The sequence below is a fragment of the Ips typographus genome, linkage group LG6 (assembly GCF_016097725.1).
Source record: "Ips typographus isolate SLU linkage group LG6, UJ_Ityp_2.0, whole genome shotgun sequence".
In the NCBI taxonomy this organism is placed as follows: Eukaryota; Metazoa; Arthropoda; class Insecta; order Coleoptera; family Curculionidae; genus Ips; species Ips typographus.
Genome location: NC_138427.1, coordinates 4,816,181 through 4,839,981, shown reverse-complemented (window position 1 = coordinate 4,839,981; position 23,801 = coordinate 4,816,181). Strand labels below are relative to the sequence as shown.

Genomic DNA, 23,801 nt, shown 5'->3' with positions numbered 1-23,801 from the left:
AAATAAATTTTTAGTGTCATCGCCCTTTGGATTATTTGCAAAAGCTTCTACATCATCAACAGAAAAGTGTGATTTAATCGCGTTTTAAAATGTCAAAGTTTTTTACATTAGCAAGACACTGCTTACGTCACAAGTTTGGACTTTTTAAGTAGAAATTGTGTTCAATTTGAATTTACTCACAAAAAAATGTTATTTTACGATTTCTAAGTAAATTACAGAGAACTGATATTTATAGTTGTTCAGCAAACAAAGCAGCTTTAAAGTAAAAACTAGAGGCCATTAGTAGAAAGAATATATCAGTAGACGAGGAATCAAGTTCAATGCAAAGCAACATATACACGAGTGCTTAATGGGGCGACAAATTTCATACAGCAGCGTATTAAACGTCCGAATAAATATCGTTTCTGAGATACGGTTAAGTGAAGCGGCTCGAGAAGAATGGGACTTAGATAAATTTTAAAAGTCTGATTTATAGCGACTTGTATCGTTTGCCTTGTAAACAGCAAATAAAATTTATTCGCGTTTGAAGACGCGGATTTCGAGTTTCCCAGATGAATTTCGCCGGGTTCGAGAGGAAATCGAATACGTTTTTTCGTTTGCGTCTGTCTGTTCGGGCTGGGAACACATACACACAACCCGAAGCGTTTCTACCTGGTTATAATAAGTCAAACGTCAAGTTGTTTAGATGAAAAGGCAGCGAGAATGTCTTATCTACACAGAGAGACCAAACATGTCTGAGACGTGGGTGTGACCCAAAGGAAATTTTGTCAGAGAAAAATTGGTAGGCGTTACTCAAACATATAAGATGGCCCTGTTTGATGCCAGCAACTATTTTTCTGTAATCTAATATTTTTAATCTTATCCCAACGCGGATACCACTGACACTTAATACAGGTTTTCTTATGTAACTCTGCTGATTTGAATAATCAAGCAATAAGGTTGTTTACAGAGCAGGCAGCAACTTTTCTTCCCAACTTGGAACTGGCTAAAGTTAAAGTTGTGCAATAAATCTGCGAATAAATCACCTAAAAATATAACGACTTTGGATACAGTTTTCAGTTTTTTAGGCAAATTGTTTAGGGTTGCAGTTTTTTGTTTTTATTTCTAATCCAAAACTTAAATGAATATTTAATGGTTGAAAACAATTCTAACAGTTTTAAAGTGATGAAAACCTATTTATGACAAATTTAAAATGTAATATAAGACGAAAAATTGCTAAAATATCCAATTACAGAGTAGTGAAAGCTCTAAATAACGCAGACAGTGTCATTATATCAAGTGGAGTTTCTCGAAAACCATTAGTTTCTTTGATCTTAGGACAATTTTCTTTTACAAAATGAAATAAATACGAATTTAAAAGTAACAAAATGTGAAAGATAAGAAAAAAGGTATTACTAAAAGTATAAGAAGGATTGTGTAGTTTTGAAAAGCTGTAGTTTATTTATTAGGGGCATTCCCTTTTTTTGTTTTATTTATGCTTGTAGTAGCTATACATAGTTAACGTATGACATGCTAATTGCGGTATAAAATGTAAAAGATTTATGTGAACGACCTCTGTTGGACAATTACCAATTACAGATGGCGTAAATTAAGGCTTCCAAATTAAATTCAATAGTAAATCGAACTGCAATATACGATTAAAATAATGAACCAGTAGTGACAAAAAGGACTTTTTTCTAGGATTTAGGTAGACACATTTGATTTCTTTTTAATAATATTCTCACATAAGGTTTACAAAATTAAATTTTCACAATTTTAAGTGTCATAACTCTTAAACAGATTGAGATAGAGAAAAACAGCTTCCATGCTCCTATCTTAACTTTTTGAGGTCTACACCCGGTCAAATTTTTAATTTTGACACCTGTTTTGAAAGTTAAAAAATGTTTAAGACCTATGACACTTCAAATAGTTAAAATTTAATTTTTTATACGTCAATAGGTTATAGATGCATAAAATATACTTCATCAGAAGTGTTAAAAAAAATGTATTTTTGGTATTAGTTAAAGTGCCATAATTGAAAATATTTTAGTTAGATTAGGTTAGGTTAGGTTAGGTTAGGCCTGCGGACTTTACTATATTGGTTTTCAAAACTTCTATTCTCTTCTATTTGTAGTCTCTTGTATGTCGATCGATTTGTTTTATCGTGGAACACCCCTATGGTGGGTTTGAAAATGGTGGTAAACCCTATGAAGGTAAGGTTCCTACTTCTTAGTTTCGGAAATCTCAGATAAAACTGTTAAAGATGGCTTGAGTAGGAGGATGTTATGTAGAATTCATCATCTGCAAAGAACAGTAAGTATTGACCAAGTCTTTTTATCTTCAAATCTTTCAGTGTTGCAAATCGTTCAAGAGCATTCTAACTTCTGTCTCTAACAAACAGATCATAAATTTACAGATACATTTTCAAATATTAGACTAATTTTTCTGCAGTTTGTACTCACAGTGTTGTAAAGATACATTGCCTTCACTAGGATCATTTTTTTTTTTAGAGAGTTTTTCCTTTTCTTTTGCTTTGTTGTTTATAATTTAGTTCGTTGTCACTGTATTTAGCTTAGGCCATGGGCATGTAAATAAATAAATACATTTTAAAGAAATTATCTTCAGGAAAATATAAAAGTGTTAAGCTACATGCAGTTTTTGTTATATACATGTATGAAAGTATTTTTCAGGCAATTTTAAATAGCTGTTTAACAACAATAATCTTAAACTCACTGTTCTAGAACTATTTGCTAAAATAGCAAACATGCAAAAAATTAATTAGTAAATAGAATAAACTGACAATATTTGTTGAACTAATTGGGAAATACCAAGGATTGTGTAAACTTTTAATTTGCTACAAAGGATGTGGTACGGTAAGATCTATTGGAGAAAAAAAGAGGTTGATAAAAGAACAACTATCGAGTGAGTATAGGATATTGCGACATTCCTTGTTTTTTCAATTGGCCGGATGATGCTGCAAACCCAAGTCAAACTAACAGGAACACGCTTTTATATAGAAAAGGTCTGGCGGCCTGCATACGTTTTAAATATATATCTTTAATGAGGATACAAGCCTGCATTAGCATGATACCGATCAATTTACTTTACTTTCCATCAAGCTCGGTATCGTGGAAGGTGGGCATGTCAAGTAAGTTTGAAGAGTTCTACCTTTTTTTGGCGGTATTCTAGTTCCCTTCAGCATCCAATTCGGTGTGCCTAATATGAAAGGTAGCAGCCACAAACACGCTGTAAATGCAAATGAACATCGGTGGATACTAGAACCTAATGCACATTCATCAATTATTCCGTGATTTGATACATTAAGGTGGTTGTCAAACTGGCGATTTATTATCCAGCCGGATAAATTATTAACTGGCAGCGGACTGAGATGAGTAATTGTTCCGTTTGATTTTGAAATTTTACACGTCTATGTAACTGGGCACTAGTGTCTAAAGAACTGGCTGAGGACTTAATAAAGTCTTACACGATTTCATTAAATAGTTAGATAACACAGGTACATGGTGGAGGTATGTAAGGAAATCACGTTTTTGCTGTCCAATTTATTGGGAGCTTTAGGGTTTTTCAAAGCACCTTGAAGTTTACAAAGCTTGTACGAAGGTAGAAGTGAATATTTTCTCGTAACGGTATGCAACAACCTTCGATTTATTTATTACGCAACAGGTAGACACGGTCATAATTCTCGTTTGTAACGACAAGGTTAAAAAGATGAAAGAATTATATCGACCAAAGTACCGTTAGGGCGGTTATTTTTTGGGTTTTCAGTTCCCAAAAGTCAAACAGTTTTTAGTCTTTGCCAATATTGATTTACAGCCATGTGGAAAGTGTGCAGACATGTGCAGACAATCACGGGCACCACCTCAATTAAAACCACTGCAAAATATCAATCGAAAACGCAACATAACTCAAACAAGTTCACTTTTTGGCGTTATTTGTTTGGATTGGAAGCCGATCATTAATCACTCTGTTTATAAAATTGATGATGGAGACCTCGCAGGATTAATCTCGGGAGTTCCTGCGGTGCATTGGCTCCGCTGGTTGTTTAATATCGCGTTGCATTTCTAAATTTCCCGTTTACGCATTTCGATAAAAAGTTGATTAATCGTTCCATATATTATTAAATGTTGTTATTCAAACAGGATTTTTTTTTATTTTTACAATCTTATGATAAATTTGTATAGTAGTTGTTTGCAAAGTTGAGTACAGTAATGACTCATTACTTACGTGAAGGTAAAGTAGTGAATATGTGAGCATATTATTAAAAATTTTGCTCAAGAAAGAATTTATGGAAAACGTTAAATTATCGAAAATTTTCGTTTACAAATATTCTGAGATATTTCAATATTTCTTTGCGTTAAATTCTCAGTAAATTTACCAGGTATAGTCTTTTACACTTCTTATTCTTGTTTAGTTGTGAATAAATGTTTGCTTTTTACCACAATCAAAACATAAAATTTGAACCATGATGATGCACAAATAAATTGAATACAGCATATTTGGAAAATACAGTTTTATTTAACAAACTATTAAAACGAGGGAAACTTGTCTAATTATTTGTCTCATCAATACATCCAATCTAACAGCATAGCTAAATAAATGATATAAATAATATTGCTTAATATTTCGTGTATATTCCAAAAATAAACTGAAAAGTATGGCTCTGCAATAATAAACCTTCACAAAGCGAAAGATGTTCGTTTACACGTGTAAAAGTTTGAAAATCACATTCAAATCAGCGTTGCCAAAGTCAAAACTTGATTCAGTCATTTTAGCAATGTGGAAAAATTAAAAAAGCTTTTAATTCTTATCGTTGGTAAAACGTGGACCAGTGAACTAGTTATGACGTTTAATGACAGGCTTATAGTCACCTGACAGCTGTCAAAACTTATTAAACAGTGCCATTAAACACAAAGAAAAACTTTGACACCCTGTATATCGAAGAGGAGCAACAATTTATTAAAGCATGTTTGGTGGAATCCTAATATTTTGACGTCTAGAATCTAACCTTGCGTTTTGGCGCATTCTTTACGGAACACCCTGTATAAGTATCAAAGTGAGTGTTAACGTCCCAACTGAGAAATTTGAACTCCATGAAGCAGTAAACACAACTTACAAGTGCTATTCCTTAAAGAAACACATCTATTTGGCATTCTATACTTTCAGGTCACTGGTGAGTGAGTTTTGCCAGTTATGACATCTGTCACGTGACGCAAGCATAGTATTAAAGTGTTCCTTCACGTCATTTTGGCTCCATGGAGCTGTAAGGACTACTTACAGTGTTGTTCCTCCAAGAAACACATCTACTTAGCATTTTATAATTTCCAAATAGTTTGCTTGATTCCATTGCTCGAATTGTTGCTTTTGATGTGCATTTATCAGTCTTTTCTTCATCATTTTCTTAAATTCTCCTAAAATTTCTTCTTCTTTTTTCAAAAATAATTTATGATGGAATTTTCCACCTCTAACCATCTATACATTCTGTCCCAAATTCGATGCTCACCATTGGGATCTCAGTTATCATTGAAGTAACAAAAATGTTTAAATTAGAAAAGTTTTAAAGAATTATATGGATAATTCAAATCTTTTTTGAAAAATATTCAATTATTTTTTGTTTTCAAGATATTTTAGAAAAAACTGAACAGTGATGATTTCTTACATGGCCAGTGTTTTGCAAACTGTTTATTGGACAGCCGGTAAACTTCGACATTGTTAGGACACTTTGTTCTGAAGAATAATTTGGTTGTCCCAAAAATGTTCTATCGTTATTTATTTTTGAGGTTAGGGCACTAACTTTCGTTTTACTTATGAAAGCCATATCTAATTTTATTATCATCTAATAGGTCAAAAAATCATTTATTGATGTATCGCATGGTATAAACATATTTATTTTAGTTTGTCCACTTAACGATTTGCACAATAATGGCCAAAGAAAAAATATTTTTCAATAGAGATTTGAATTAGCCATGTAATTCTTTAAAGCTTTCTTTCTTTTTTTTTTCCTCCATAATAACTGAGATCCCAATGGTGAGCATAGAATTTGGGACAGACTGTATACAGGGTGTTTCGAGAGGAAAGAGAAATATTTTGGAAATGTGTTCAGGAGGTCCAATTCTTAACCGTTGCTAAAATAATCGGTCCTTAAGTTTTTTGTGACTGTTTTTCATTTTAAAAGCAATGTACAAACAAATAATAATTGTGGTCTAAACCACAAAACTAAACTAATTTAGAATATTTTCGAAAATACCCAAAAATACCCCCACCAACTTAGAATTGATACAAGCTGCAGCAAGAAGAATAAGAAAGAATAAAAATTAAAAAAAAAAAAAATAAATTAAGAATCTAATTAAACAAAATGGGTTCATTTATCTTATTTAAACCTCCTGAACGCATTCCCAAAATATTTCCCTTTCTTCCCGAAACACCCTGTATACGTAAGTAACTATTATTTTCAACTGAACAATGGGATAACTACTTACTGCTTTTAAAACTATCTGGAAGTACTTATTAGAAAAACCATTTAGGAATATGTCTAAGCACTCTCATGACAAAATACCAGCATCAAACACATACAAATACTCAATTAGTTCAATTCGAACCGTTTCTGGTAGGCTCGAGGCGATTTTTTTCAGTTTTGACATATTTTCTCCAAAACGGGAACCTGTCGGCGACCGACGACTGAAACACCGAATCGGTAAAAAGCAATTAACATTTACCACTACGATTATGGTTTAGAACGCGCGTAGTCGCCGCTTTTTGTCGTTATATGGTAACGGCGAACACGTGCGAGAGTTTTTATTGGCCATTCGTATTTAGGATAGTGATGATTTAAATAAGGCAACGATCTCGGTATAAATTGTCAAAAGAGGGTGCAGCCACTGAAAAAAAAAAACAGATGCATATCAGGAAATAAAGCTTTTTTAATTTCGAACAACAAGTGTAAACGACATGGCGGTAATTACGCTTTATCTTCGTGCACGCTCCCGGGCCGTTAATTTTCATATACACTCCACGAGTCCGTTAAACATTGAAAAGCTTTTACACAAGTTTATTTTGGGGGGCCCACGGAGCTGGTTAAATATTTAAGGTAAAATTTTTTCCCGAAAGTTCACTCAACCTTTCCGTTAATTAGTAAAAGAACGAAATTTCTGCACCCTATGGGAAAGCTTGAGTCTAGTTTTTCGGTCTGGTGCACACTATCAACGTTCTTTTTTCTATTACAAACGTGAATAAATCACATTGATAAGGTTGTCGACATTGGACAAAGGCGTTAACATTCCCATCTGTTACTAATTAGAAGTTGTTAGATGTATGGCAAAAATTAGAGTAAATTGGCAGTAAAAATGAGTCAACTATTATTTTGAGTTGCCTGACGAGACCTTTTTAGTGACCAAGTTAATCATTTTAGAGCCTAATTAAAGCTAAACTTGGATTTTCCACTCACGTACACTAAACAAAAATAAAAATTTCTCCTATAAATTGTTGAAGATTTATAAAAGAGGATTTAAAGCTCGGATTTGGTGTTTTCCAAGAACGAACTCCGTGGCAAGAATATAACTCGCCGGATAAAAATATTTCACCCCACCAGAGTTACATTTTCCCCCGTATTTAAGCCTAGATTATTAAATTTCCACAATCACACCCATTAAAGTAGTGTTTATATTCCAGATAGAACCTAAATGAAGACTTCGACAAACCGAAGATTGCGTGCTGGCCGTCGCCTATACACTGACAAACTGCCCTTTCCTCCATACCTGCGAAAACTAAGATACGTAATAGTTGGGACAAAAACTTCTGAAATCTGTGAAAATGTGTATACTACGTAGTTTAAGGCTACCCTATTTACTATAAGGTAATTGTAATAATAAATAGTGTAAAAAAAAATATTTATAACTTAGATGATACGTTAGCGTAGGTGTCTTCGAGGATTTTCTTGAGCAACAGTTTCTTTAGTAGACGTAACTGAAAGTGAAGAATGAGATTTTAATTGATACAATTCATATTGATATATTATGAGGGGCATTAGTGACGGCGTATAAGAATCACGCATATTGCATATTTTATGGTTGTGTAATTTTTTATGTGGTTAATAATTATTAATTTAAATTTATTAAAATTCCCCAAAATACGTATAGGCGTATAAAAAAGTAGTTATTTACGTATAGAGGGTGTAAAGAAGAGTATTATGCCCGCGGCCGATGTGAGAGTAAGAGAGAGTAGTCGTACTTTCATCAAAATGATCTTTCTACAAGAATTTAAACTTCAATTTTTACTTTCTGGCTTGTTGTTAATTGTTAAACTTAGACGGAAACAAAAAACAACAATTTGTATTTCTTCAACTACTGAAAAGAAAATTTAAATCCTAAAAAATCAATAAGATACGAATTTTTTGTTAGTGAAATGCTGTACCTACCAAACCTTTTGATGCGGGAGAGAAGAGGCATTTTAGTTCCTAGGTGTATAATGTACCTACGACCAGCATAGTAAGTAGCTACAAATACACGGTTCATCAGCAGTTGGTGATTATTACATGCTGCAAATGCATTAAATTTTTTTCAGTTCTATAAGAAATACACTAAAAATGCTATAAATTAGAATATTCTGTGTTTTTAAAAATTGTATGCTCCCGTAAGAAATACATGGGGTCCTAATGTGTCTGCAAACTGGAAAAACGCAAATTTCTATACGAGATATGTTGATCATTACTGCTAAGTTGTCAATTTGATGGTGTATACGGATTTTCATAAAATTATATTTGGCAACCGCGTGTAATTATGGCTTAGGAAAATGATGAGTAATAGAAAAGTAAACTTTCTGACCTTTCTGTTAAGTAGTTACGTCAACCCGTTTTACTTTGATTTTACCATACTAGTAATAACTTTTAATTGTATAAAAACAATACAAGCAGTTTGGGAACTAGCTAACTTCTTAATAAAAGTTGCACTATATTTCAAAAAATCATTACCATAATCATAAATAACTTATTTAATTTTGGCATTACATTTGATAAACACCCTGTGTATGTTTTATTTACATTACTATCATAGACTAGCAGATTCGATACCTAATTAAGCCCAAAAAACAAACAAGACACAAGCTTATTACAGGACTGAAAAGAGTAATATCTGCTCGTCTATATTTAAAACAATTGTTGACTTTTAAGTCTAAAATGATTGGATCTGCACGTCACGTGACGCGCTATATGCATTTTTGTTGGTCGAACGAAGTTTCTTTACTGAAAAATGGCAATTCTGAAAAACAGTTTTTTTTGTAACCTTGATTGTAAGCTGAAAACTCCCTCTTTTTGGCTTTGCAAGTCTAACAGGCAGTTTTTGAGAGTTATACAGGGTGGTCTATTGGAAACGACACTGTTGGATTATAGACAAATTATAAACAAGACAAAGACTGAAAACTTTGCAATTTTGATTTATCATTGATTTAACAAAAGTTGATTACAATTAAAAGTAGAATCTGATAATGTGAAAATCTACCAAGTGCTACTAGTATGATACTTTACATTTTTCAAAAGTGGTTATTATTTCCAAATTTTCTTATTTTTGTTGTTTCCATTTTCAATCGATGGAGTTTTCGGTAAACCACCCTGTATAAATCTTTTTAAGAAAATTAAATGTGTTCTATTTCTAGATAATTATTTTTAGAGTTGGAACTGCTGGTACTCTCGTCACCGCATCAAATAAGTAATTGTCACTTTTATTTCTTTGGTGGTAAGTATTTATAATGCCAACCATAAAACATACAATAAACTGAATCAGTTAAACTACATTAACCAGCTGTGTGATTTTTTTCTTTGCATTTACTGTTCCTAAAACTTCCTTTGCCCCGTATAAACTAATACGTAAAACAAAAAACCTCCTTTTTAGATTCTGTATGATACTAGACTATTTTTTGGGTTATCGCTTCGAACTTTTGTACATAATTAAACCCCAAACGGAGATTTAACAATGATTAGAGCCGGGCTCTGCAGTTTAACCGTTAAATCTCTGTTTTTGAGATGCTTTTTCAAGAGCACTACATCTGTGCAATATTTAATTACGTACTAAAACGATGTCCTTAGACTCTGTTCTATTAGAGGTAAATTTAGAGGTCGTCGCTGTACTAAGGCTTTTAGAGCTACATAGGAGTAGGTAATTTTAATTTTTTGGATGGAGTTTCTGTTACGAGTTGTTGTGACACAAGTAGCAGTGATTAGAATACACCCTTTCCTTTATATCTTCCCAATCCAGACCAAGAACATCAATAATTCTTGCCACTTTATCACGCTTTGATTTCTTACTTTAGTGTAAATTAACATTGTACATAAACCACCTTTTTTTAAAAGGAAAACCTCTTGGTATGAATTTAAAAAGGCACCACCGTGCGTAAAGATTGTACCTAAATTATTATTAACGTAATTGTAAATGCTTTTGCGACCAAAACGAGTTGCAACCGGCATTGAAACTTACCCAAAATGTAGTATTATTTTATTAAAAAAATCCACTTTAATAGATTTTATTTTTTAGATAAATTAATTTGCTACTATTGATCGTTGAAAACGAAAGTACAACAGTTGTATACGTTGATATTGTCCTAAATATTAAGGTAAATATTGATAGTAATAATTTTAAGAAAGGAAGAGGGGGGTAATAAATTTAGAAGTGTATTTCTACATTTTAACCATCAATTTTCAAAATTTTCTCACCCGAAACACATTATGGCGAATGCCCACATTAAACAAATTTTTTATTCGAAAAAAGTCTTGAAAACACCATACAAATGCACACGAAAGGTTTTGTAAATAGGCTGTAAAGTTAATACTAGACTAAGGATAAAATGTATACTGTTTAACTAGATATTATATTATTATTGTTTTTGGTTTTATGTTATTACGAAAGTTTTGTTGCTTATTTGTTGCTCAATTTCCTTAAGTTCTATTTCCATGTAATATACGCTCTCTATCCCTATCTGTCGTCTGTGTGTGACTGTAATTTATTTTAATAAAAGTCATGTTCTAAAGATGTTAGATTTATTTGTTTACTAGAACCAGTAATTTTATAATAATAATTTTTTAATAACCATATTGACTTTCAACCAGTTTTGGTAAAACGTACAAAGTCACAAGTAGTTAAAATGAGAAGAAATACATTTTTGGCTTAATTTTAAACTATTACCCTTTTTGGGAATAATAGCCCAGTTCTATTAAAACCATTTTAGGTTTGTTGTTAATTAGTTCAAGAGCGTTCTCCTTACAGTAGTAAGACATTTTGCTCACTCAGCCTGTGTAAATTTGACTGATCGATAATTTGCATAAATCGTTGCAGGGGCACCAACAGTGGTATATAGAGTAAACAAGAGATGCTCCAAAATACTCTGTTCTGCATTGATGCCTCTGATTCACTCTGGAACCTGATTCATCAACCTCAAACTTTGCTTCAGGCAGTTCAAATAATTTTGTATCCAATCATACCAGTGTCCCTCTCTTAATTCTCATATTAAAATGCTTATTCAATAATTGTTCATGGTTAATTGTATCAAAAGCCTTGGACACGTCATAGAATACTTTACAAACACCTTTGTCAGTTTTGTTATATAATTATACACTAACAGAACCTTGTCCTGAGTGGATAAATCTACCCTGTACAACCCTATTCACGAGATAAACGTAGTCAATTTCTAAGATACTGTTAAACATAGAAACACTAGGAGCATGGACTCGTATTAAATTCGTTGTGAAATGCCGACCAAATACCGCGATCTGCAAAAATGATAGTGATCTCTTTGATATAACGGAACGCGTGCTTGATAAAGTAAGACTTATATCAGCAGGAAAATTTCGCAGGCGGAAAACTTCAGCGAGAAAATGATGGCGAGCCGAATCGTTGGCAGAATATTAACTAAGCTAAGCTAGGACAGCATCTTATGGGTGGGTGTCAGTAGCGCTTCCATGAGTTGGCAAATTTTGTGCCAAAGTATTGCTACAGAGCAAAGTCAGTATTGCTTGATACTGTTTTTAAGTACAAGTCTGAGTTGGTTGCTAAAACTTTGGTCAGAGATACAAAGAATCAATTGAAAGTTGTAAATTAAACAAAGGGAATCGGCGACACTGAGAATAGAAGGTTTGCGACGCGGCTTCTGAAGAATTTATCGAACCAGGTTGGGAAATTACGTTTCCACTATGTTACCATTAATTTATATGGCCTGGTTGTAAAAAGCATATTAAAAATAAGATATATTTAGGAGGCGGCAAATTTCCCAAAGGGGGAATAATTCTTTACAACAAACAGAGCCTAACAAAACAGGACGAGGGCCCGAGCACACAAGAAATTGTAGTTTTACTCAAGTGGGCTTAGAGCCGAATTTTTCCTCAAAGAATGAAAAAATCATCTGGAAGAAAATATGGCCTTTTATTGGGTAAAACTCGAACGAAATTGTATAATAGGTTAGGGCAACCGAGGCCGTGTATCACCGCTCTATTCAATTCCACTGTCTGTGGAAAAGAGAAATGTCCACCTTAATTTCGCCTTGGACAAAACCGAATGGATTCCAGAGGGCCAAAGGTCAACTGGCACTAGTCCTAGCCTAGAATGTGTTTCAGACACTCATTGAACTCAGTATGTTTAATTACTTTGAGATTCTCTGCCTTCAATTAGTCACTGACTAATATATTTTTGTGCCCAAATATGGCAACAATGCTAGAACTAATAAGCTTCTTCTGAAATATTTATTAAATCAGAGGAATTACGCCAGGAAGAAATTATTACTGTTATTAAAGGACAGTTTTCCGTAAAACCCTATTCCGTTTTGTTTCTAATTTACGTTACTACTTACGTATTCATCTGGACATTTATTCGCAAACCACGCACACATTCCTCTACGTAACTATTCGTTATGTAATTAACGACAGTTTTATTTATTTAATATTATTACTGATGATTTTCTAATATAAGTTTATGTGATTGAACCAGAAATTTGAATATGCATTGCACTGTAAGGCTTTTGAGAAGTTTAGGTGATTCAAGAATCGTATCCCTTTAGGGGAAATAAAAAGGACAGGAAATAGAGGGACGACGTGAAGCCACTTGAAGCGGGACAGAGTTTACTTCATTGGTATGCATTGAGGATTTATACAGGCATGAAGCCAAAAGCATTCATCAAGGTGGATTTAGCTGAAACTCTGATTCATTGCCACTCTAATATATGGGTGGTTGCGGAGCTGGGAAATATTATTTACGTAATCAAGATGATTGCCCTTTTTTGTGGTTTTTGCACGAGAATTGCAGGAAAGCGACGAAAGCTGGTTTTTAATTAGATTTACACGTGCTGTGAGTATATTTCACACGTTAGTAAATTGGTATCTAGTTTCTGTGTTGTTGGTAAATTAACGTAATTCACGGATCGTTAGTAAGAGCACCCTTTTTTTTCAGCCTGCTAGCTGCTGGCCAACCGTCCCATAGGACAAGCCGTGATTGGCTGGATTCATACCCTGTGAATGCCAGTGAAAATCTGCACTGCCAACAGGCGACCTTTGCACCACCCGAGACCTGCTAAGGCCAGCTTTGATAAAGTGGAAGAAGTTTGAAGTGTAAAATACAAAAGAATAATTCAATAAACGTGATTATGAAATATATTGGGCTATCATTTATTTAACCATCACTGATTAGATATTGTATTAGGAGAGCAGAAACACAATGAGGTAAAATTCAGTTACTTCTGATAGATGCTTCATTCGCCAAATTGTCAAGAAAAGTAGTTTTATCTCGTCTTGTTTCTGTGCTCCTGATAGAAAATCAAATTTGGCCAGAAAATCGAGTATTGTAATAGGAGAGCAGAAACACAATGATGTAAAATTCAGTTACTTCTGATCGATACTTCATTCGCCAAATTGTCAAGAAAAGTAGTTTTACCTCGTGTTATTTCTGTGCTCCTGATAGAAAATCAAATTTTAGCAGAAAATCGAGTATTGTATTAGGAGAGCAGAAACACAATGAGGTAAAATTCAGTTATTTCTGATCGATACTTCATTCGCCAAATTGTCAAGAAAAGTAGTTTTACCTCGTGTTATTTCTGTGCTCCTGATAGAAAATCAAATTTGAGCAGAAAATCGAGTATTGTAATAGCAGAGCTGATAGAAAATCAAAATTTAGCAGAAAATAGAGTATTGTATTAGGAGAGCAGAAACACAATGAGGTAAAAGTCAGTTACTTCTGATCGATACTTCATTCACCAAATTGTCAAGAAAAGTAGTTTTACCTCGTGTTATTTCTGTGCTCCTGATAGAAAATCAAAATTTAGCAGAAAATCGAGTATTGTATTAGGAGAGCAGAAACACAATGAGGTAAAATTCAGTTATTTCTGATCGATACTTCATTCGCCAAATTGTCAAGAAAAGTAGTTTTACCTCGTGTTATTTCTGTGCTCCTGATAGAAAATCAAATTTTAGCAGAAAATCGAGTATTGTATTAGGAGAGCAGAAACCCAATGAGGTAAAATTCAGTAATTTCTGATCGATACTTCATTCGCCAAATTGTCAAGAAAAGTAGTTTTACCTCGTGTTATTTCTGTGCTCCTGATAGAAAATCAAATTTTAGCAGAAAATCGAGTATTGTATTAGGAGAGCAGAAACACAATGAGGTAAAATTCAGTTACTTCTGATCGATACTTCATTCGCCAAATTGTCAAGAAAAGTAGTTTCACCTCGTGTTATTTCTGTGCTCCTGATAGAAAATCAAAATATAGCAGAAAATCGAGTATTGTATTAGGAGAGCAGAAACACAATGAGGTAAAAGTCAGTTACTTCTGATCGATACTTCATTCACCAAATTGTCAAGAAAAGTAGTTTTACCTCGTGTTATTTCTGTGCTCCTGATAGAAAATCAAAATTTAGCAGAAAATAGAGTGTTGTATTAGGAGAGCAGAAACACAATGAGGTAAAAGTCAGTTACTTCTGATCGATACTTCATTCACCAAATTGTCAAGAAAAGTAGTTTTACCTCGTGTTATTTCTGTGCTCCTGATAGAAAATCAAATTTTAGTAGAAAATCGAGTATTGTATTAGGAGAGCAGAAACACAATGAGGTAAAATTCAGTTATTTCTGATCGATACTTCATTCACCAAATTGTCAAGAAAAGTAGTTTTACCTCGTGTTATTTCTGTGCTCCTGATAGAAAATCAAATTTTAGCAGAAAATCGAGTATTGTAATAGCAGAGCTGATAGAAAATCAAAATTTAGCAGAAAATAGAGTGTTGTATTAGGAGAGCAGAAACACAATGAGGTAAAAGTCAGTTACTTCTGATCGATACTTCATTCACCAAATTGTCAAGAAAAGTAGTTTTACCTCGTGTTATTTCTGTGCTCCTGATAGAAAATCAAAATTTAGCAGAAAATAGAGTGTTGTATTAGGAGAGCAGAAACACAATGAGGTAAAAGTCAGTTACTTCTGATCGATACTTCATTCACCAAATTGTCAAGAAAAGTAGTTTTACCTCGTGTTATTTCTGTGCTCCTGATAGAAAATCAAATTTTAGCAGAAAATCGAGTATTGTATTAGGAGAGCAGAAACACAATGAGGTAAAATTCAGTTACTTCTGATCGATACTTCATTCGCCAAATTGTCAAGAAAAGTAGTTTTACCTCGTGTTATTTCTGTGCTCCTGATAGAAAATCAAATTTTAGCAGAAAATCGAGTATTGTATTAGGAGAGCAGAAGCACAATGAGGTAAAATTCAGTTACTTCCGATCGATACTTCATTCGCCAAATTGTCAAGAAAAGTAGTTTTACCTCGTGTTATTTCTGTGCTCCTGATAGAAAATCAAATTTTAGCAGAAAATCGAGTATTGTATTAGGAGAGCAGAAACACAATGAGGTAAAATTCGGTTACTTCTGATCGATACTTCATTCGCCAAATTGTCAAGAAAAGTAGTTTTACCTCGTGTTATTTCTGTGCTCCTGATAGAAAATCAAATTTTAGCAGAAAATCGAGTATTGTATTAGGAGAGCAGAAACACAATGAGGTAAAATTCGGTTACTTCTGATAGATGCTTCATTCGCCAAATTGTCAAGAAAAGTAGTTTTACCTCGTGTTATTTCTGTGCTCCTGATAGAAAATCAAATTTTAGCAGAAAATCGAGTATTGTATTAGGAGAGCAGAAACACAATGAGGTAAAATTCGGTTACTTCTGATAGATGCTTCATTCGCCAAATTGTCAAGAAAAGTAGTTTTACCTCGTGTTATTTCTGTGCTCCTGATAGAAAATCAAATTTTAGCAGAAAATCGAGTATTGTATTAGGAGAGCAGAAACACAATGAGGTAAAATTCAGTTACTTCTGATAGATGCTTCATTCGCCAAATTGTCAAGAAAAGTAGTTTTATCTCGTCTTGTTTCTGTGCTCCTGATAGAAAATCAAATTTGGCCAGAAAATCGAGTATTGTAATAGGAGAGCAGAAACACAATGATGTAAAATTCAGTTACTTCTGATCGATACTTCATTCGCCAAATTGTCAAGAAAAGTAGTTTTACCTCGTGTTATTTCTGTGCTCCTGATAGAAAATCAAATTTTAGCAGAAAATCGAGTATTGTATTAGGAGAGCAGAAACACAATGAGGTAAAATTCAGTTATTTCTGATCGATACTTCATTCGCCAAATTGTCAAGAAAAGTAGTTTTACCTCGTGTTATTTCTGTGCTCCTGATAGAAAATCAAATTTGAGCAGAAAATCGAGTATTGTAATAGCAGAGCTGATAGAAAATCAAAATTTAGCAGAAAATAGAGTATTGTATTAGGAGAGCAGAAACACAATGAGGTAAAAGTCAGTTACTTCTGATCGATACTTCATTCACCAAATTGTCAAGAAAAGTAGTTTTACCTCGTGTTATTTCTGTGCTCCTGATAGAAAATCAAAATTTAGCAGAAAATCGAGTATTGTATTAGGAGAGCAGAAACACAATGAGGTAAAATTCAGTTATTTCTGATCGATACTTCATTCGCCAAATTGTCAAGAAAAGTAGTTTTACCTCGTGTTATTTCTGTGCTCCTGATAGAAAATCAAATTTTAGCAGAAAATCGAGTATTGTATTAGGAGAGCAGAAACCCAATGAGGTAAAATTCAGTAATTTCTGATCGATACTTCATTCGCCAAATTGTCAAGAAAAGTAGTTTTACCTCGTGTTATTTCTGTGCTCCTGATAGAAAATCAAATTTTAGCAGAAAATCGAGTATTGTATTAGGAGAGCAGAAACACAATGAGGTAAAATTCAGTTACTTCTGATCGATACTTCATTCGCCAAATTGTCAAGAAAAGTAGTTTCACCTCGTGTTATTTCTGTGCTCCTGATAGAAAATCAAAATATAGCAGAAAATCGAGTATTGTATTAGGAGAGCAGAAACACAATGAGGTAAAAGTCAGTTACTTCTGATCGATACTTCATTCACCAAATTGTCAAGAAAAGTAGTTTTACCTCGTGTTATTTCTGTGCTCCTGATAGAAAATCAAAATTTAGCAGAAAATAGAGTGTTGTATTAGGAGAGCAGAAACACAATGAGGTAAAAGTCAGTTACTTCTGATCGATACTTCATTCACCAAATTGTCAAGAAAAGTAGTTTTACCTCGTGTTATTTCTGTGCTCCTGATAGAAAATCAAATTTTAGTAGAAAATCGAGTATTGTATTAGGAGAGCAGAAACACAATGAGGTAAAATTCAGTTATTTCTGATCGATACTTCATTCACCAAATTGTCAAGAAAAGTAGTTTTACCTCGTGTTATTTCTGTGCTCCTGATAGAAAATCAAATTTTAGCAGAAAATCGAGTATTGTAATAGCAGAGCTGATAGAAAATCAAAATTTAGCAGAAAATAGAGTGTTGTATTAGGAGAGCAGAAACACAATGAGGTAAAAGTCAGTTACTTCTGATCGATACTTCATTCACCAAATTGTCAAGAAAAGTAGTTTTACCTCGTGTTATTTCTGTGCTCCTGATAGAAAATCAAAATTTAGCAGAAAATAGAGTGTTGTATTAGGAGAGCAGAAACACAATGAGGTAAAAGTCAGTTACTTCTGATCGATACTTCATTCACCAAATTGTCAAGAAAAGTAGTTTTACCTCGTGTTATTTCTGTGCTCCTGATAGAAAATCAAATTTTAGCAGAAAATCGAGTATTGTATTAGGAGAGCAGAAACACAATGAGGTAAAATTCAGTTACTTCTGATCGATACTTCATTCGCCAAATTGTCAAGAAAAGTAGTTTTACCTCGTGTTATTTCTGTGCTCCTGATAGAAAATCAAATTTTAGCAGAAAATCGAGTATTGTATTAGGAGAGCAGAAGCACAATGAGGTAAAATTCAGTTACTTCCGATCGATACTTCATTCGCCAAATTGTCAAGAAAAGTAGTTTTACCTCGTGTTATTTCTGTGCTCCTGATAGAAAATCAAATTTTAGCAGAAAATCGAGTATTGTATTAGGAGAGCAGAAACACAATGAGGTAAAATTCGGTTACTTCTGATCGATACTTCATTCGCCAAATTGTCAAGAAAAGTAGTTTTACCTCGTGTTATTTCTGTGCTCCTGATAGAAAATCAAATTTTAGCAGAAAATCGAGTATTGTATTAGGAGAGCAGAAACACAATGAGGTAAAATTCGGTTACTTCTGATAGATGCTTCATTCGCCAAATTGTCAAGAAAAGTAGTTTTACCTCGTGTTATTTCTGTGCTCCTGATAGAAAATCAAATTTTAGCAGAAAATCGAGTATTGTATTAGGAGAGCAGAAACACAATGAGGTAAAATTCGGTTACTTCTGATAGATGCTTCATTCGCCAAATTGTCAAGAAAAGTAGTTTTACCTCGTGTTATTTCTGTGCTCCTGATAGAAAATCAAATTTTAGCAGAAAATCGAGTATTGTATTAGGAGAGCAGAAGCACAATGAGGTAAAATTCAGTTACTTCCGATCGATACTTCATTCGCCAAATTGTCAAGAAAAGTAGTTTTACCTCGTGTTATTTCTGTGCTCCTGATAGAAAATCAAAATTTAGCAGAAAATAGAGTGTTGTATTAGGAGAGCAGAAACACAATGAGGTAAAAGTCAGTTACTTCTGATCGATACTTCATTCACCAAATTGTCAAGAAAAGTAGTTTTACCTTGTGTTATTTCTGTGCTCCTGATAGAAAATCAAATTTTAGCAGAAAATCGAGTATTGTATTAGGAGAGCAGAAACACAATGAGGTAAAATTCAGTTATTTCTGATCGATACTTCATTCACCAAATTGTCAAGAAAAGTAGTTTTACCTCGTGTTATTTCTGTGCTCCTGATAGAAAATCAAATTTTAGCAGAAAATCGAGTATTGTAATAGCAGAGCTGATAGAAAATCAAAATTTAGCAGAAAATCGAGTATTGTATTAGGAGAGCAGAAACACAATGAGGTAAAATTCAGTTACTTCTGATCGATACTTCATTCGCCAAATTGTCAAGAAAAGTAGTTTTACCTCGTGTTATTTCTGTGCTCCTGATAGAAAATCAAATTTTAGCAGAAAATCGAGTATTGTATTAGGAGAGCAGAAGCACAATGAGGTAAAATTCAGTTACTTCCGATCGATACTTCATTCGCCAAATTGTCAAGAAAAGTAGTTTTACCTCGTGTTATTTCTGTGCTCCTGATAGAAAATCAAATTTTAGCAGAAAATCGAGTATTGTATTAGGAGAGCAGAAACACAATGAGGTAAAATTCGGTTACTTCTGATAGATGCTTCATTCGCCAAATTGTCAAGAAAAGTAGTTTTACCTCGTGTTATTTCTGTGCTCCTGATAGAAAATCAAATTTTAGCAGAAAATCGAGTATTGTATTAGGAGAGCAGAAACACAATGAGGTAAAATTCGGTTACTTCTGATAGATGCTTCATTCGCCAAATTGTCAAGAAAAGTAGTTTTACCTCGTGTTATTTCTGTGCTCCTGATAGAAAATCAAATTTTAGCAGAAAATCGAGTATTGTATTAGGAGAGCAGAAACACAATGAGGTAAAATTCGGTTACTTCTGATAGATGCTTCATTCGCCAAATTGTCAAGAAAAGTAGTTTTACCTCGTGTTATTTCTGTGCTCCTGATAGAAAATCAAATTTTAGCAGAAAATCGAGTATTGTATTAGGAGAGCAGAAACACAATGAGGTAAAATTCGGTTACTTCTGATCGATACTTCATTCGCCAAATTGTCAAGAAAAGTAGTTTTACCTCGTGTTATTTCTGTGCTCCTGATAGAAAATCAAATTTTAGCAGAAAATCGAGTATTGTATTAGGAGAGCAGAAACACAATGAGGTAAAATTCGGTTACTTCTGATCGATACTTCATTCGCCAAATTGTCAAGAAAAGTAGTTTTACCTCGTGTTATTTCTGTGCTCCTGATAGAAAATCAAATTTTAGCAGAAAATCGAGTATTGTATTAGGAGAGCAGAAACACAATGAGGTAAAATTCGGTTACTTCTGATAGATGCTTCATTCGCCAAATTGTCAAGAAAAGTAGTTTTACCTCGTGTTATTTCTGTGCTCCTGATAGAAAATCAAATTTTAGCAGAAAATCGAGTATTGTATTAGGAGAGCAGAAACACAATGAGGTAAAATTCGGTTACTTCTGATAGATGCTTCATTCGCCAAATTGTCAAGAAAAGTAGTTTTACCTCGTGTTATTTCTGTGCTCCTGATAGAAAATCAAATTTTAGCAGAAAATCGAGTATTGTATTAGGAGAGCAGAAGCACAATGAGGTAAAATTCAGTTACTTCCGATCGATACTTCATTCGCCAAATTGTCAAGAAAAGTAGTTTTACCTCGTGTTATTTCTGTGCTCCTGATAGAAAATCAAAATTTAGCAGAAAATAGAGTGTTGTATTAGGAGAGCAGAAACACAATGAGGTAAAAGTCAGTTACTTCTGATCGATACTTCATTCACCAAATTGTCAAGAAAAGTAGTTTTACCTTGTGTTATTTCTGTGCTCCTGATAGAAAATCAAATTTTAGCAGAAAATCGAGTATTGTATTAGGAGAGCAGAAACACAATGAGGTAAAATTCAGTTATTTCTGATCGATACTTCATTCACCAAATTGTCAAGAAAAGTAGTTTTACCTCGTGTTATTTCTGTGCTCCTGATAGAAAATCAAATTTTAGCAGAAAATCGAGTATTGTAATAGCAGAGCTGATAGAAAATCAAAATTTAGCAGAAAATAGAGTGTTGTATTAGGAGAGCAGAAACACAATGAGGTAAAAGTCAGTTACTTCTGATCGATACTTCATTCACCAAATTGTCAAGAAAAGTAGTTTTACCTCGTGTTATTTCTGTGCTCCTGATAGAAAATCAAATTTTAGCAGAAAATCGAGTATTGTATTAGGAGAGCAGAAACACAATGAGGTAAAATTCAGTTATTTCTGATCGATACTTCATTCACCAAATTGTCAAGAGAAGTAGTTTTACCTCGTGTTATTTCTGTGCTCCTGATAGAAAATCAAATTTTAGCAGAAAATCGAGTATTGTATTAGGAGAGCAGAAACACAATGAGGTAAAATTCAGTTACTTCTGATCGATACTTCATTCGCCAAATTGTCAAGAAAAGTAGTTTTACCTCGTGTTATTTCTGTGCTCCTGATAGAAAATCAAATTTTAGCAGAAAATCGAGTATTGTATTAGGAGAGCAGAAGCACAATGAGGTAAAATTCAGTTACTTCCGATCGATACTTCATTCGCCAAATTGTCAAGAAAAGTAGTTTTACCTCGTGTTATTTCTGTGCTCCTGATAGAAAATCAAATTTTAGCAGAAAATCGAGTATTGTATTAGGAGAGCAGAAACACAATGAGGTAAAATTCGGTTACTTCTGATAGATGCTTCATTCGCCAAATTGTCAAGAAAAGTAGTTTTACCTCGTGTTATTTCTGTGCTCCTGATAGAAAATCAAATTTTAGCAGAAAATCGAGTATTGTATTAGGAGAGCAGAAACACAATGAGGTAAAATTCGGTTACTTCTGATAGATGCTTCATTCGCCAAATTGTCAAGAAAAGTAGTTTTACCTCGTGTTATTTCTGTGCTCCTGATAGAAAATCAAATTTTAGCAGAAAATTGAGTATTGTATTAGGAGAGCAGAAACACAATGAGGTAAAATTCAGTTACTTCCGATCGATACTTCATTCGCCAAATTGTCAAGAAAAGTAGTTTTACCTCGTGTTATTTCTGTGCTCCTGATAGAAAATCAAATTTTAGCAGAAAATCGAGTATTGTATTAGGAGAGCAGAAACACAATGAGGTAAAATTCGGTTACTTCTGATAGATGCTTCATTCGCCAAATTGTCAAGAAAAGTAGTTTTACCTCGTGTTATTTCTGTGCTCCTGATAGAAAATCAAATTTTAGCAGAAAATCGAGTATTGTATTAGGAGAGCAGAAACACAATGAGGTAAAATTCGGTTACTTCTGATAGATGCTTCATTCGCCAAATTGTCAAGAAAAGTAGTTTTACCTCGTGTTATTTCTGTGCTCCTGATAGAAAATCAAATTTTAGCAGAAAATCGAGTATTGTATTAGGAGAGCAGAAACACAATGAGGTAAAATTCGGTTACTTCTGATAGATGCTTCATTCGCCAAATTGTCAAGAAAAGTAGTTTTACCTCGTGTTATTTCTGTGCTCCTGATAGAAAATCAAATTTTAGCAGAAAATCGAGTATTGTATTAGGAGAGCAGAAACACAATGAGGTAAAATTCGGTTACTTCTGATCGATACTTCATTCGCCAAATTGTCAAGAAAAGTAGTTTTACCTCGTGTTATTTCTGTGCTCCTGATAGAAAATCAAATTTTAGCAGAAAATCGAGTATTGTATTAGGAGAGCAGAAACACAATGAGGTAAAATTCGGTTACTTCTGATAGATGCTTCATTCGCCAAATTGTCAAGAAAAGTAGTTTTACCTCGTGTTATTTCTGTGCTCCTGATAGAAAATCAAATTTTAGCAGAAAATCGAGTATTGTATTAGGAGAGCAGAAACACAATGAGGTAAAATTCGGTTACTTCTGATAGATGCTTCATTCGCCAAATTGTCAAGAAAAGTAGTTTTACCTCGTGTTATTTCTGTGCTCCTGATAGAAAATCAAATTTTAGCAGAAAATCGAGTATTGTATTAGGAGAGCAGAAACACAATGAGGTAAAATTCGGTTACTTCTGATAGATGCTTCATTCGCCAAATTGTCAAGAAAAGTAGTTTTACCTCGTGTTATTTCTGTGCTCCTGATAGAAAATCAAATTTTAGCAGAAAATCGAGTATTGTATTAGGAGAGCAGAAGCACAATGAGGTAAAATTCAGTTACTTCCGATCGATACTTCATTCGCCAAATTGTCAAGAAAAGTAGTTTTACCTCGTGTTATTTCTGTGCTCCTGATAGAAAATCAAATTTTAGCAGAAAATCGAGTATTGTATTAGGAGAGCAGAAACACAATGAGGTAAAATTCAGTTACTTCCGATCGATACTTCATTCGCCAAATTGTCAAGAAAAGTAGTTTTACCTCGTGTTATTTCTGTGCTCCTGATAGAAAATCAAATTTTAGCAGAAAATCGAGTATTGTATTAGGAGAGCAGAAACACAATGAGGTAAAATTCGGTTACTTCTGATAGATGCTTCATTCGCCAAATTGTCAAGAAAAGTAGTTTTACCTCGTGTTATTTCTGTGCTCCTGATAGAAAATCAAATTTTAGCAGAAAATAGAGTATTGTGAGTATCTCATTGTGTTTCTGCTCTCCTAATACAATATCTAATCAGTGATGGTTAAATAAATGATAGCCCAATA

The 23,801-nt window shown here is 33.6% G+C and overlaps 1 protein-coding gene across 3 annotated transcripts in view; it reads left to right on the top strand.

Moving 5' to 3' along the window:
• LOC145731248 (homeotic protein ultrabithorax-like) overlaps nt 1–13,616 on the top strand; it is a 166,879-nt gene extending 153,263 nt beyond the window's left edge. For 2 of the 3 annotated variants that reach the window (XR_014178772.1, XR_014178774.1), the window contains one exon: nt 7,663–11,007. The gene's annotated coding sequence lies outside the window, so the exon portion shown is untranslated. Of the gene's footprint in view, nt 1–7,662; nt 11,008–13,415 lie in introns of those variants that run through there. The other variant, XR_014178773.1, reaches the window with a different exon arrangement.
• Nucleotides 13,617–23,801: the final 10,185 nt, after the last annotated feature.